Source organism: Phyllostomus discolor, chromosome 1 (genome assembly GCF_004126475.2).
Source record: "Phyllostomus discolor isolate MPI-MPIP mPhyDis1 chromosome 1, mPhyDis1.pri.v3, whole genome shotgun sequence".
In the NCBI taxonomy this organism is placed as follows: domain Eukaryota; kingdom Metazoa; phylum Chordata; class Mammalia; order Chiroptera; family Phyllostomidae; genus Phyllostomus; species Phyllostomus discolor.
In genome coordinates, this window is record NC_040903.2 from 188,476,176 (window position 1) to 188,491,593 (window position 15,418).

The following is a 15,418-nucleotide window of genomic DNA, read 5'->3' on the forward strand; positions in this document are numbered from 1 at the left end:
TCATCATCACCAAGCCCTTATTATATGAAATGTTAAAGGAACTTATCTAAGAAAAAGAAGATCAAAGTTATGAACATTAAAATGACAAAAAATTCACAACTATCAACAACTGAATCTAAAATACAAACTAAGCAAACAAGTAGAACAGAAACAGAGTCATAGATACAGAGACCATCTGGAGGGTTATCATTTGGGAAGGGGAAAAAAGGGAGAGAATGGGGGAAAAGGTGCAGGAATTAAGAAGTACAAATTAAGAAATACCTATTTTTTAGGTACAAAATAAACAGAGGAATGTTAAGAACAGTAGAGGAAATGGAGTAGCCAAAGAACTTATATGCATGACCCACAGACATGAACTAAGGGGAGTGGTCTGCTGGAGTGAAGGGGGGCCACTGGGTAGAGGGGGGCAAGTGGGGAAAAACTGGGACAACTATAATAGCATGAGCAATAAAAAATATTTTTAAAAAACTAAACCAAAACAAAACAACAAGCGTTGGCTCTCTAAGAATGTAAAGAAGTTTGAACCTTATACAATGCTGGTGGGAATGTAAAATGTAAGCATCTCTGTGGAAAACAGTTTGGCACTCTCATAAAGTTAAGCATGCTAATGCAAACATCTGTTCATTAACATTCAGAATAGCATTATTTATAACAGAAAAAAATTAAAATAATTAAGTTCTTTACTAATAAGTGGATAAAAAATCCATACAGTGCCAGGCATATCCAGATAATGCAATATAATTCTGCCATAAAAAGGGTATAAAGTATTGTTACATACTGTAACATAGATGAAACTTGAAAATATTATGCTAAGTGAAAGAAGCTACACACTGAAGACCACACATTATATGACTGTACTTATATAAAATGTCTAGAATAAGCAAATCTATAGCGACAGAAAGATTAATGGTTGCCAGAGGCAGGGAGTAGGGTGAATGTAAGGGGGAAACTGGGAGTGACTGCTAATAGGTAAAGAAAAACTATGCAAGTTAGCATAAAAGGAGTAGCATTTTTAAAGCACTGAAAGGAAAGAAAAACCCGTCAACACGAAGCTCTGCACCAAGCAAAAATATCTTTCAAAAAGCAGGATAAAAAAGAACAATCATACAAGCAAAAGCTGATAATAATTACTGCCAGTGGATCTGCAAAACAAGAAATGTTAGTTATTCAGGCAGTAGGAAAGAGTATTGGAAAGAGTACTGGAAATTTAAACATGAGAATAAATGTAAGACTTTCTTCCTTTTAAAAATTTCCTTGAGCCCTGGCTGAAGTGGCTCAGTGGATTGAGTGCCTGCCTGCAAATCAAAAGGAAGCTGGTTCAATTCCCAGTCAGGGCACATGCCTGGGTTGCGGGCCAGGTCTCCAGTTGGGAGCACACAAGAGGCAACCACACACTGACATTTCTCTCTCCCTCTTTTTCCCTCCCTTCCCCTCTATCTGGAAATAAATAAATGAAATATTTAGAAAAAAATTTCCTTGTGGGTTTCTTCAGTGACAGATGTAGAAAAGTGCAGGGAGTCTCCAGGCTCCAGCTTAGCTACGGGATTTCTGGCCCAGCTGTATGCCTTGAGAACATTCCTCAGGAACCAGTTCCTCCATGCAGACCCAACAATGCCAGCACCCCACAACCCTGGCCCCTGGCCTGGTTGCAGTCCCACAAGGCCAGGATGAAAAAGCTCCCCAAGTACCTGCAGCTGTATAAAGCCGCCGCCAAAGCTATGGTATTTGAAAATGCTATTTGTGATGAAATTGCTTGTCTTAAGGAAAAATTTCTTAACGTAAAAGATGACAGTACTTGCTAAACAAGCTCCTCCAGCTTCAGGCTCTAACTGAAGGGGAAGTATATGCTGCAGCTCCTTCCCACAGCTCCAATTTGCCCTTGACTTATGGTGTGGCCAGCTTTGTGGGAACTCTACAGGGAGCTGGGCCCATTTCCAAGCCTACCAATGGGGCTAAGGAATCATTTGGGAAGAAATTCAAGGAGGAGAAAAAAGAAAAAGGCAAAGAGAACAACCTGGCTTCCATCATGAGAGTGCCATCTACCCTGAGGGCTACTGCAGTACTCAACCAGTGTCAGCATGAAATGCCCAGACCAAAAGTGTCACAAAGTGTAAAAGACTAGAGTGAGGGATATTTCTTCATGGGAGGGAGACACCCAATGGAATGCTGTAATGTCTGGTGCAATTTTACCAGAAGGAAGAACATATATAGCTCAAAGGTACCAAAAGAAAATCTTATATCTCTGCCAGACAGCTTTCACCATTTTCTAAGGATAACGGCTGGATTACCAGTTCAGGTGCATCATGAGAGTTATAAGCTCTGGCACAAATCCATCTATCAGTAAGGTTAGTGGAATTAGAGAATTTATACAAGATCTTAACTACAACTTCTGGCGTAGGTGGACACACTGTGCCTCCTCACACAACCAAAATTAAGGACAACAAAAAAGCAACCAGAACAGACAGAAAATTGAACTGCACGGAAGTCCCAACAATCACTCATCCAGAATGGTAAGAGAGGCGCAGTTGGCAGCTGGCGGAGAGGGGTCACTGCAGGAAAAAGCGGTGACTGGCAGATCTGGGCGCGGGCGTGGGGAGGCAACAGGCAGCCCAGTGAGGCACGCAAGGCAGCTGGCTGTCCCCGGTCATACATTCACGCACAGATAAACCAGGTGAAAACAGGCAGCAGGACAGACCGAGCAACCCAGGGCCCCAGCACCAGGGAAAAAAAAGCATAAAAGCACTGATTGAAAATACTTGTGGAGACTGAGGTGCCGGGAGAGACTCCCAGCCTCACGGAAGAGTTCATTGGAGAGACCCACAGGATCCTACAATGTACACAAGCCCACCCACACACCCAGGAACCAGCACCAGAAAGGCCCAATTTGCTTGTGGGAAGCGGCAGAGGGGGCTGAAATCTGACAGAGAGCACAGCAAGTGCCATTGTTCCCTCTCAAGTCCCTTTCCCACATACAAACAGCATCACAACCCAGAGACTGGGTTTCCCCACCCTGGTGAACACCTAGGGCTCCACCCCTCACTACATAACAGGCGTGACCAGAACCCCCCTCCCCTGCAAAAAAAGGCTCAAATGGAAGAACAAATCAAAGACCCAGAGCCAATATGTTTAAGTGACCAAGAGATGGCCAACCCATCAGATGCACAGTTGAAAGCACTGGTGATCAGGATGCTCACAGAACTGGTTGATTTTGGTCGCAAATTAGATGAAAAAATGAAGGATACACTAAGTGAAATGAAGAAAAATACAGAGGGAACCAATAGTGATGGAAAGAAAACTGGGTCTCAAATCAATGGAGTAGACCAGAAAGAAGAAAAAAAAACATATAATCAGAAAAAAATGAAGAAATAAGAATTCAAAAAAATGAGAGGCTTAGGAACCTCCAGGACATCTTGAGACATTCCAACATCAGAATTATAGGGGTACCAGAAGGAGAAGAGGAAGAGCAACAAGTGGAAAAGTTATTGAACAAATAATAAAGGAGAACTTCCCAATTCTTGCAAAAGAAATAGACTTGCAAGAAGTCCAGGAAGCTCTGAGAGTCCCAAAGAAGTTGGACCCAAGGAGGAACACACCAAGGCACATCATAATTACATTAGCCAAAGTCAAAATGAGGGAGAGAATCCTAGAAGCAGCAAGAGATAAGGGGACAGTCACCTACAAAGGAGTTCCCATCAGACTGTCAGCTGATTTCTTAAAAGAGACCTTACAGGCAAGAAGGGGCCGGAAAGAAGTATTCCAAGTCACGAAAGGCAAGAACCTGCATCCAAGATGACTCTATCCAGCAAAGCTATCCTTTACAATGGAAGGGCAGACAAAGTGTTTCCCAGATAAGGTCAAGTTAAAGGAGTTCATCATCTCCAAGCCCCTATTTTATGAAATGTTAAAGGGATTTATCTAAGAAAAGAAGATAAAAATATGAACAGTAAAAAGACAGCAAACTCACAGTTATTAACAACCACACCTAAAACAAAAGCAAACGAAGCAAATAGCTAGAACAGGAACAGAACCACAGAAATGGAGATCACATGGAGGGCTAGCAGCAGGGGGGTGGGAGGAGGAGAGAGGGGGAAAAGGTATAGAGAATAAGTAGCATAGAATGTAGGTTGAAAATAGATAGGGGGAGGGCAAGAATAGTATGGGAAATGTAGAAGCTAAAGAACTCATAAGTATGACACATGGACATGAACTAAAGGGGGGAATGTGGGTGGGAGAGGGGGTACAGGGTGCAGGGGAGAGAAGGGGGGAAATGGGACAACTGTAATAGAATAATCAATAAAATACATTAAAAAAAAAGAAAAGAAAATGTTTCCCCAAATTGTCACAAAACAGAAAGTCACTTTAACATATTAATAATTGCATTTCCATTGATAACCAATGACTGAAATAAGATTAATGGCAGAATGAGGCTTCTAGATATTGGATAGCTTATAATGTCAACATATCTCATACAATAAGAAAGTATTTTATAAATATTTGTAAGTTGATAGCTAAATATATTTTTCTTTTACATTTTGAAGTAGATTTACTATTTAATGCTCCAAATTAGGTGAATATCCAAGAGGGATCTGCTGAAACAGAATCAAAACAGTGGTAAAACCTTTAAACATAAATATTTATAGTTTTATACTCATGTAAAGATTGAATAGGACACACCAGCTCTCTTAATCACTTTGTGCCATATCAGTGGAAGATCAGAAGCTAGTAAGTTCTAAACTCATTTCCTCCCTTCTGAACACAGTGAAAGAACCTGATCTCAAAGGAGTAACCAACAAAAGGTGTTAAATCTTCAGCTATCCTGCAAACATCTGATATTTAGAGAAAGGCTTTCATACTTTATAGACCTGATGTAAAGGTTGAAAAGGACTAGAAATAATGTACTGCCAATTGTAACTTTACTAAACATACAAAAATGCTCAGCTTAGGCTTAACTCTCTTTAAATTGCTTGCCTTGTCCTTGGCATTGATTACTACTGCCACCTAGCAACAGGTCCAAAAATTAGAGAACACAAAAAATCATCCAGGACTACATAGTTTCTAAACAGAAAGATGCTTTAATTTAGTAATTATTTAAATTTCTTCTATTAACCATAATTGAAACTGAATTGCATTTTTTTTAGTTGTTCTTTTCCTTTCTTCTTCTATGTGAACTCACAAATTATTACCTCTATTAACTCACAGATTTTATTACCTCAGTCCTGGCCTTTCTCCAAAATTCCAGTCCCATATTTCTAATGTCTCTCTAGATCCCTATCTCTAAACTTGCTGCCAAAACTTCAAATTAAATATACCCAAAATATAACTCAAATATCTGAATTCTTCATCTCTGTTAAATGCACAAACTTTCATCTTCTAGGCTCAAAATCTGTCACCAACTGATTAAAGGGAGGCAAGGAACAAGATTCAACTAAGCTTATAAATCCCACCTTGAAAATCACCCTTCACATCTATCTCTTCACCGTTTCTTCTGCCATTACCCTCCAGTTTTAATTCCTCTTCTTCTGTTTTTCTTTCTTTCTTTTTTTTTGAGAGTATGTTTATTAAAGCTGGGGACAGTGAAACAAGGAAGGGCCTATCATAGAAGTAACAAGAGACACGGCTTTGGCTCTCTAGAAATGTTATGGGAAAGTGAGCCAAGGTGGTGCTGCTAGCAGCTCACTGGAAAGTCAGAGAAAAGGGGACCTTAGAAATAGGTTGATGGGGTAAGCTGGGGACCAGCTACTGCTGCCCATTTCTCCACTGGTTGCAAGTCTTATGGGGACCCTTAGAAAATTCACTTGAAAAGGAGATTTGAGTGGGTGTGCCCCAAGGAGGGCACACTATCCTCATTACCTCTTATCTGCAACTGTAAAACCTACTTGCCTGACACAGAGCAAAACAGGAAACATTTAATCTAACATCTAACCGATTCCTGGACAATGATGGCAAAAATAGGACAAAGTGTTACTACCCATAAGAGAAATATCATGTAAATTTTGTTCTCAGGAACTACTTTCATGTTGTAAAAAACACGGACATTCAGCATGACACTAAATGGAAAATGAAAGCAATATATGACTTCACAAATACAGTTTGTGAAAAAATAGTTAAGCGAAATGCTTAATTTTTATGAAGTATCATATACATTATTGTATTGTTTCTGCATAGGCTGCAGATACCTGAACATTTGAATTACAAACTATTTTACAGCAACCCCAGACTTTTCAATATTTTAATGGGTGAAGTATTTTTCTCACAAGAGAACTACATAAAGGATGGATATTCTCTCCAAGAATCCTATATAACTTTCTTGAATTATCTAGATCCTAAAAATGCTTCAAGACCTAGCTCAAATGCTACTAGCACTACAATCTTTCTTAACCCAGTCTAAAGTTAGTTTTTACTTCCCTTGAATGCCAAAATATTATCTATAATTCATACAGTAATATCATATACTAAATATATTGAAGTGTTATTTATATCTAGTTATATTTTAAATACTTATATTTGTTTATCCCTACTGTAGAGCATAAAGTTCTGTTTTTAAATTATTGATTTTTAGGGAGAAAGAGAAATATTGATATATAGTTCCACTTACTTATGCATTCACTGGTTGCTTTCTTGTATGTGCTCTGACCAGAGGTCGAACCCAAAACCTTGGCTTATCAGGACGACACTGAACAACTGAGCTACATGATCAGGGCCAGGTATAAACTTCTTAGGAACAGGAGCCATGTTCTCCAATTCTCTATTCTCTAAAATCAATCCACTACTGGCCTACCTCATGAAATTCTATTTCGCATGGAGTGTAAACTTACAAACACATACAAAACAAATTCAATATAGGATGAAAAAATACAAAGGAACCACACCTACTACAAAACAATGTCCAAGACAGAAACACACACACACACACACACACACACACACACACTTGAAGCCTTAGAAGCAGAAATCCCTTTTCTGAAGCAAAGCTCCTACATAAGAAATTGATTACTACCAACACTGATGAAACATCCATAACCACAGTTTTGAGGTTAATTCACTCCAACCTCCTAGTCATAGAAAGTGCCACCGAAACAGGGAATGCCCAGGTTCCCAAAATGGGGAAGTCCCTCCACTAACCTGGCTGGGAAAAGGGAAAGCAGAGCAGGGCCATTGAGAGTTACTTTGCATACCTGAAGAACTTGGCCAGTGTTTAAGTAATGTTTAGTAGCTGTGCCAGGGAGATGGGCCTGACTCTAACTTGTGATAAAGCTGGAGGGGCTTGTTTGAGAGGCTTGGAACTGGCTCCTACATCACAGGGCCAGGCCTGCCCAGACTAACTCTGGCAGCTGAGAAGAGCAGGAGATAAGAAGGGCAGATGTAACCCAGTGTGGCAGGAGTTGGAAATGGGTTATAGAGGAAGATCTGTGCTGGGATTTATACCCAAGTGTGGGGCAGTCACGCACTTTTGACCACACAGCTTAGAAAGGAGCAGAAAAGCAGGATGTATGAGTCTTGCAGGGTCTTGGCCACATGGTTTGAAAGGAGGCAGAAAGGACCCCCACTGGCCCACCATGAGGATACAGTTTTGGATTGACAGCAGGAGCAGAGCCAAGCACAGATGACTGGAAGAAGCCAGAACACAGACAGATAGGATTCTGTCCAGCTAAGCTACAGACTTCTACTTCTTTTCCTAAGAGGTGGTACCTCTGACTGGCCTCGTTTGGCAAGGGGAGGCAGGACTGTGTGTTTGTGGGTGTTTCTTTCGCTTCTAAAGGGAGTGGGATTTAACGGCAGAATTCCACCATTATTCTGAGAGTGTATAACTTTTTAAATAGTTCCTTTCCTTTTCATAAGACTCTAGCATTGGAAGTCATGGTTCTTATTGGTGGTGGGCAACAGAACAGAGAACAATAGAACCCAGTGGTTTGTTACACCATGAAGTCATAACTGAGGAAGCTAAGAAAAGGGTTAGGACTTGGGAACATCACTTTACTGTATTACACAGCACCCTATCTGCAGAAAGCATTCAATAAACACTTTCTGGTTTGAATGTAATTTCAGAACTAGTCCTACATATACAAATTCCAGAAGTAAAAAATATGTTCAAAATGATCTATCTTTCTTCAGAAAATACTTTATAGGATCACAGTATCTAAAATTTCCTGCAAATAATGCATAATGTCCCTTGTATGACATAAACCACATTTTTGATGCCAAAAAAAGACATCCACAATTTAATCATTCAAGATTTTCAAAAATAACCCAATGATTCATACATTGTATTCTTCCTATTTTTGGAATGGCTCAGGGGATTTGTGTTGATTCTCAAACTCCTTTCTTAGTTTCTAAGAAAAACTTCAATTTGATTTCACATTCTCAGAAAAAAAAGGGAAAAGTTTGGAGAGAATAAAATAGTTTCATAAAAAGAATTTAGTGCTATATTAAATACAAATTAATAACAGGCCGATAAAAATCATAACTTAGCCCTGGCTGGTGTGGCTCAGTGGATTGACTGCCGGCCTGTGATCCAAAGGTTTGATTCCCAGTTGGGGCACATGCCTGGGTTGCAGGCCAGTCCCCTGAAAGGGGCACACGAGAGGCAACCATACACTTATGTTTCCCTCTTTCCCTCCCTTCCCCTCTCTCCAAAAATAAGTAAATAAAATCTTTTAAAAATATGTATGTGACCCTGGCTGACGTAGCTCAGTGGATTGAGCGCGGGCTGGGAACCAAAGTATCCCAGGTTCGATTCCCAGCCAGGGTACATTCCTGGGTTGCAGGCCATAACCCCCAGCAACCGCACATTGATCTCCCTCTCCCTCTCCCCCTCTTTATTTTATATGCACCATATCTCATTTAACATTCTGGACAGCCCTATAAAGTAAGTACATTTACTTCCCGCATTTTATAATTAGAAAAGGGAGGCTTAGTAAAGGTGTGTGATTTGCCAAAGGTTGTATGTCTCTCTCTCTCCCTCCCTCCCTCCCCTCCCTAAAAATAAAAAATAAAAATAAAATCTTTAAAAAAAATATGTATGTGTATGTATGTATAAAATCACAACTTTGAAAACTCACTATAAAAGTTTAGCTTCAATATCTATTCTTCTGAAAAGAGATGCCTGTGATGCATGCTAACAACTTTAGGTCAGTGATACAGGGGCTAAAGGAAGGATTCAAGAAGAAAGGGAAGGGCTTGGACAGAATCAGAACCAAGGATAAAATGTGTACTCTAACAAAGATAGCCAAGAAATGGAAACATAATGGGAAACGAAGGAACCTGTGTCTGGGATGAACCTAGTGAATATGTGTAAGCTGAAGAGGTGTTACTAGAAAAAAGGAAGTAGTGTTTTTAAAGAGAAAGATCAACACTAGAAGTGAAGAAGCTTACTTTTTTTTCTTTGCACATGACCTACAATAAATCTCAGATCCAATTTGAATCTTGGCTTCCTCACATTTCCCCTTTTTCTATTTATTGGCTCTTTTGTGTGCACCAATGATGTAACAGTAACTAAGATAAGATATACTGAAATTTTGCTATATGCCAGGCACTGTTCTAAAGGCTTTATTTTATATGCACCATATCTCATTTAACATTCTGGACAGCCCTATAAAGTAAGTACATTTACTTCCCGCATTTTATAATTAGAAAAGGGAGGCTTAGAAAAGGTGTGTGATTTGCCAAAGGTTGTATGTCTCACAAATGCATAGTAGGAACTAGAACTCAAACATGACTGAAGAGCACACACTGTTAAATGCTCTTACACTGACTCTCAAATGATATAAAGGACATATTTTACAAAGTTTTTTAAAATGGCCATTCCAATGTAAAATGCTGTTATAATTCTTATTTCCACTAACATTGCAGAATCATCATTAATCAAAAAACCAAACAATAAGCCCTGGCTGGCGTAGGTCAGTGGATTGAGCACAGGCTGCGAACCAAAGTGTCGCAGGTTCAATTCCCAGTCAAGGTATATGCCTGGGTTGCAGGCCATGACCCGCAGCAACTGCACATTGATGTTTCTCTCTATCTCCCCCCCTTCCCTCTCTGAAAATAAATAAATAAAATCTTAAAAAAAAAAAAACAAAAAAAACAAGCAATACAGAGTTAAAGTATTTAAACCATATTCATGAGGAAAGTCTTAACATTAAGAAAAAAATTTTAAGATGATGGCAATACCAATGATGTCAAGTCCACTGCAAATTTTGGTGGCCTGTGTCAAGCATATACAGACTTAAAGATTTAAAATAATATCAGCTATGAGATAAAATAAACTTAAAATATAAGTCATCACCTGCAGCTTTTTCTCTTCTAGCTATTATTTCACATTAATACTTGATGAATGATACTGAATAAAATCAATGAGGAAAGAATTTATTTAAAACAGTGTTTGTCAGGCACTGTTTTAACACTTCACAAATACTTATTTAACTCTCATAACATCCTATGAAGTACTTATAATTATCTTATTTCACAAATGGGAAATTGAAGCACACAATGGTTAAACATAACCAGCTCAAGATCACAAAGCTTGTAATTAGAGCCAATACTCAATTTAGGCAGTTTAGTTAAGAATCTGTTCTTAACCACTGGATCTGCGGCAATTCAAGAAATGATGAAATTCTTTTTTCAAAAGCCAGTAAAAAGTAATGATCAGGATGAATGGCCATAAGAATGGAGATAGTCACTTATCTCAGTATACATACTAACACAAAGGAACATGTACAAGAAATATCTTAACAGTTGTAATAAACATACTAAGCTAAATTATCAGGAAAAATCGTTTTCATTATAATAGCACACCAAACATTAGTCTTTGGAAAAAGAGGTTTCTTTTAATTTTCATATGAAATCCATCGTTAGAAAAGCAAAAACGAAATTTGGAGACTAATATTACTTAACACTAATATTAACTTAAAAGATGTTTCTCTCTTATATCAATGTTTTTCTCTCCCCCCTTCCTCTCTCTAAAATCAATAAACATATTTAAAAAACATTTGATAGAAGATTTTTATCACTCTTTGATCCAGTCAATTTATGAAGAAGCAAACAACTGTAGTAAAGCTTTAAAAAAAAAATCACATTAACTAGTGGAGTCCGCAACAGAATTAATGCTAAATTTGAACCCTTTTAAGGTACAATAGATACTTAATATAACTTTATTTTATGAATTACATATTGCAAAGGACTACAGTATTTGTCATTTCATCTGATTTTCACAACTCTGAGAGTTAAAGAGAGCGTGTACTATTATTCTTATTTTACAAATAAGTAAACTAAAGCTAGGGAAAGCTAAATACTTTGCATGGTCTAGATAGCAACCCTCTGATTCCAAGTGCTCTTTCTATGATATGTTGCCAGCAATTTTATGCTTTATACTTCTCAAATTGTATCATAACAATTAATATTTAGCCCAGAAAATTTGGAAAGTATAGAACACATAAGGAAGTTTTCTTATCTTTAAAACATTAAGAATACTGCTGAAAATCTCATCATTGTATCATGTACAATTTATTTAGCTGAAATAACCCAGTTAAATCAGTGGAGCCCAAGAAAAACCTGCATTTATTAAAGCTAAGTGAATCCAATTTCCAATGTTTAAGATGTGATATAATGTGACCCTAAAATGTAAATACTTTTTTTATAGTAAATAGTAAATAATAGTAAATACTTTTTTTCAAGAATTAAAAAAAATCAATTATTTTCTGTGGTCAGGATGGAGGCATAGGTAAACATGCTTCACCTCCCTGCACAACTACAGGAAAATTACAACTAGACTTCAAAACAAGTATCACCCAGAACTATCAGAAAATCCAGCTGTATGGAAGTCCAACAACCAAGGATTTAAAGCCACATTCATTCAGATGGGTAGGAGGGGTGGAGATGTGGAGGGGGGTTGGGGGGGAAAGCACAGAGATGCAGTGTGGCACAGAGAGTGGGCTGAATGGGTGGTCCCACATTCATGTGTGGTGGATAAAAATCAGGAAGGAACATGGGGAGCAAGGGAACCCAGCCCCAGGCTAGACCACACAGCCCAGGATTCCAGTGCAGGGAAGACAAATCCCCACAACTTCTGGCTGTAAAAACCAGTGGGGGTTAGAGCAGTGGAAGAAGCTGCCTGATTTACAGAAGACTCCTCTTAAAAAGGCCACAGCGACTCAGAATTTACACAGACCCACCTTCTCTGAGATTGAGCACCAAAGCTACAGCTGGAAAGGTACCAGTTGTATGTGGAAGGAAGTAAAGTGACTAGAAAAAGGATGAGTGCTGGGCAAACCTCCAGAAGCCAGGCAGAGGCACTGTCGCCTCTTCACGCCTCCTACCCCACACTGAGCCACAAAGCGGGAAAGTGGGTTGCCCTGCCCTGGCAATTACCTAAGGGTCTGCTCCACACAATTTACAGTTGCCTTTCCTACAACAGTCCACACTACTATGACAGGGAGGCAGAGCAGCTCTATCTAGTACACAGAAACAAACACAGGGAGGTTGCCAAAACGAGTAGACAAAGAAATGTGGCCCAAATGACAGAACAAAACTCCAAAAAAAGAACTAAACAAAATGGAGATAAGCAATCTATCAGATGCAAAGTTCAAAACACTGGTGATCAGGATGCTCAAGAAACTCACTGGACCTGGCTGGTGTGGCTCCGTGGATTGAATGCCAGACTGCAAACCAAAAACTGCAAACTGACTAGATCAATTCCCAGTCAGGGCACATATGGGAGGCAACGTGTCAATGTTTCTGTCTCTCCCCCTTCCTATATCTAAAATTAGTAAATATATCCCACAGTGAGAATTAAAAAACAAACAAACAAGCTAGGTGTGGCTATGTGACAAGAGAATAAGTAATGTAGGCCTGAACCACAGAAATGTCCCACATGTGCTTCTGTTTGCCCTTTCCCCTTCCAACTCCATGCAAAAAGCATAGACCTTCACCAAATAGTTATTATACTGAATGCCTACTGGGAGCTGGGTTATTTTATATATTATCTTATTCTAATGAGTGGATGGTAACAAACTCAATTCATCAGATCCTGTCTCTTGAGAATTATGCATTCCAGCCAAACATGAGAGAGCAACAAATGATTATATTCATCTTAAGGAAATGTCCAGTTCTCCAGGAAGCATAGTGCAGTCTAGCCTTAGGGGCAATGAAATAGAGTTTGTGTTTGCTTAAATGGCTACCTTAAATCCCCATTATCTGAGTTTATGTTTCTTGAAAGTGGGTTTGAACAGTTCCCATATTGAGTTCACGCTTCTTAAATGTGGGTTTCAACTGTACACCCTCTCAACAGCTAAGCAGTGCTTTGCACACAACTGGCCCTAAAGCACTAAACTACATTAATATAAATAGCATTCCAGTTCATAAATATAGAAATTCTCCTTTTCAATTATGACCTTTGATATCAAGTAAATGAAAATATCTTAACTATGTAGAAATCATGAAAAAAGTAGTGCATTAAAGCATTATTGGGAAAAGGAAAATAAGCATGATCTTCATATTTGTAACCAGTAATAGAAGTTGCAGGGAAAAAGTCATGATTTTAGGTTAAAACTAAGGTACAACTCAAAAACTGAATAGATAACAATACAAGGTGGGAGAAAAGAATTCACAAAAGCAGCTATGTGGGCTGATCTACTTTTTCTTCATGTTACTTACAACTGCCTAACGTAAGAATATAAAGCAGACAGACAAGACTTTTGCATGTACAAGGGATCCTGTCCTAAGCCCTAGGTGACCAAGTAGGTATTGTATTTTGCCATGTACAAAGCACTCCATGTATACTGCACACCCATGATTTTGGCCCAAACTTTTGGGGGAAGAATCTTTCATTTTAATTTTTAATTCATTTTAAATTCAATTATTTATTTACATTTAGAAACAAAATTGATTATTGTATTCTAGGGTATTGCTATGCATACAGATTTCATTATTGCTCTCTAGAGTCAGACTTTTAACGCATAAACTTGAAAGAATTAAAGACATATAGATACTGAATTAGCACTACCCATGTATAATAGGCATCCTCATTTTTCCATCAAAAATTTGAGCCAAAAAGTATGTATTATACACAGCAAAATATAGTAAGTGGGACATACAGGCTTAAGGGACACTAGGCTGCATGTTCCCTCCACTATTATATATTCTAGGTACTAGGTTCAAATGATAGTCTAGCCTCTACAGGAAAGATTTTAAAAAGCAGAAACAGTCGTATGTACTTAACATCAGTGATTTATATTTTAGACCCATTATCTTATTTGATCCTCGTACGTCTAGGAAATAAACAAGATTGGTACTGATTTCAATTCAGCACTTGAAGAAGTTGAGGCAAAGATGCTGACTGCCCCAAAGCTTAGTAAGTGGCTCCTACTTCGACGTCTCCTAGATCATTCTACCTCGATAACAACAATTGCTTTACTTGCAGGTGCGCGGTATTCTGAAATTATTTCAAGTTAGGAAGCAAGAGCAACACTTTACAAGGAATACCACATCTTAATTTTACGTCCTTGGAAATCGAACGCCACATTCAATTTAAATTGTCAAAGACAAACTGAAGAGACACGCGGACTAGTAATTTAACAGGAGTTTCTTCGCGAGAAAATGACTCTATCAAGCACTTCCTTTGTTATGTGGATTAAATGAGATAACACACGTACAGTGCTTAAGATAGAGGCTGGTCTCCTAGTTCGTACTACTACGCGATTTCTCAACTGACAACGTGCTTTCTGACTTCGAAAATTAACAAACTCGGGGTGGGTCGCAAAGAATGCTAGGGACGGAGGGAAGAGCAGGGGAAAACAAGGTCCTGGCTTACTTTTCCTGCAACACCTGGCGAAGGACACTACACTTTTCATTTAAAATAACCCAAAGGAAGTGCTGGGGGCGGCGGCGACCCTCGGACTACGACTGTGCGGGTTTGACCAAGGCTAAGACCGTGGATCAGAAACCACAACGCGTGGTCCCTCTTCCCGGCTCCTCCCCATTAAGCTCAGGGCCAGAGGCTCAGCAACTCCAGCTTTCCAGACTCCACCCGTACTGCCGCCGCCCGTCGAGAGACCTGGCCAGCCCAGGCCCTCGCCCAGCCCGACCCTAGGAAAAGTACCTCCGCTATAACCCCACAACTGGCGCGGGAGAGAACACGAGCTCTGTCGCGGCGCAGAGTAGACGACCGGAACTCCTCCCCTCTCCCTCTCTGATTGGGTATTCGTGTAAAGGAAAATGAAGATGATTGGTCAGCAACACTGAAGCGGGCTATAGCCCAGGGGAAGCGAAAGAGGCGGGGCGGGAGGCTCGAGGAATTGCGGGAAACTGACTTCTCTGCGCCTGTGTAGAGCCGTTTACGTACAAAGCCGCGCCACACCGCCCCTTACATTACGTTAACGGAAATTTCAAAGACTCATTGGTTGTGATAAAAGGGTTGAGCCTCCTGAAT

The 15,418-nt window shown here is 39.4% G+C and overlaps 1 protein-coding gene across 2 annotated transcripts in view; it reads right to left on the reverse strand.

Moving 5' to 3' along the window:
• Positions 1 to 15,179, reverse strand: part of WDR89 (WD repeat domain 89) — a 32,371-nt gene extending 17,192 nt beyond the window's left edge. The window contains exon 1 of one of the 2 annotated variants that reach the window (XM_028508077.2): positions 15,089 to 15,179. The gene's annotated coding sequence lies outside the window, so the exon portion shown is untranslated. Of the gene's footprint in view, positions 1 to 3,275; positions 3,288 to 15,088 lie in introns of those variants that run through there. The other variant, XM_036010853.1, reaches the window with a different exon arrangement.
• Positions 15,180 to 15,418: the final 239 nt, after the last annotated feature.